This window comes from Microtus oregoni, unplaced genomic scaffold (genome assembly GCF_018167655.1).
Source record: "Microtus oregoni isolate MIOR12 unplaced genomic scaffold, Mior012 000009F_ref0000495, whole genome shotgun sequence".
NCBI lineage: Eukaryota > Metazoa > Chordata > Mammalia > Rodentia > Cricetidae > Microtus > Microtus oregoni.
The window spans coordinates 39,059,742-39,061,174 of record NW_024543068.1 but is presented as its reverse complement, the minus strand read 5'-3'; positions in this window follow the sequence as shown (position 1 = coordinate 39,061,174).

Here is a 1,433-nt window from a genome sequence, read left to right as displayed (position 1 = left end):
GCCCTCTTCCGAGCCCTTCCTCCTGAACTGGTGCTGCGGAGTGTTGGGGCGAGACCTTCACTAACCTGTGTGTGACCCAAGAAAGGGCTGGAATATTTTTTTTAAATGCACTCGATTTACATATTATTTTGCATAAAATCTCCTAACAAATTTGAAAATCTGGGTCCCCGATCTGAGATGTACGTGAACTCAGCTGCACAATTTACAGCCACTTTCTGGGAGTCACCTCTCTGGTGACTGTATTTCTTAACTGGTGACCTTGCGCTAGCCTTACCTGGTGTCTTTCCGTCCTCCCTTTCCCTCTTCTGTTTGACTCGGGTCTGGCAGTTCCAACCCCTGAGAGTGTAAGATGAATTCAGTTTTAACTGAAACTGATACATTAACAAATATTCCCCTTGACACCCCCCCCCCCATGCCAGGCTGGAGTGCATAACTGAGGGGAAGCTTAAAGGGAAGGAGGGGCGTTGCCAAATCCTGCAGATGTTTGTATTTTGCCCTGCAGGAGATGTTCATGCCCCACTTACTACCCAAGCTCCTTACTAAAAGGCTCTGAAAGTCTGCCTCAAACCACTCATATGCTCCCCAAGAGATACACTGTGTTCCAGGTCTCTCTGACTTTTGCCACAAACAACTGGACTTGCGAGGGAATGCAAGACCCTACCTAAGAGACTTAAATATCTACGGATAAACTGGAGACTGTATAGCTCTCTGATGCCCTTTCCTTCCAAACACTAGAGATCAGAAGGGAAGGGGGAAGAGATGGAAGGTAGGGAAGGGAAGAAGGGAGGAAGGAAGAATTGAAGCTGACATACAAAGCCATTTTATCCATTTTCTGAATTTCACATCTTTGTACATTTGGACTTTCATTTAAGTTGAATGAAAAACTGCTCCAGTTTTTCAGGCTTCATTTATTTTGGACATAAAGTCCCTACAGCCTTTTCACTTTCAACCTCTTCCCAACAGCCCCTCTCCTCTTCCAAGGGCAGAAGCAGGGTGCAGATCATACCGAGAAAGAGAGGCAGAAGAAGAAAGAGTGTTGATGGGCTAGAAGAAGCCTGGGGCAAATGAGGGAAAGCAGGCCCCTGGGGAGTGGCAGGCAACGGTGGAGGGTGAAGCAGGTTTGATGGAACCTAGCTAGCTCTATGGAGAACGGGCCCTGGGAGTGCCTGGTTGGCCTCTTGGATATGTCTGTCCTGGAGGAGGTGTCCTTCCTTAGCATAAAGGTCCAAATTGGCCTGAGCTCAAGAAGTTGTCAACAGAAAGCCCCCAGCAGCACAGGGTGATAGGAGCCCACGTCCTTGAAACACAGATGCCAGCACATGATAGATGGTTGGAAAATAGTTCTTGAGACCCGGAACCTGGGCCCACCCTGCAACCTCCACTGGAGATTTTAGACAGGGAGCCAGCAGGACAGATCCTTTTGCAAGAGGGAT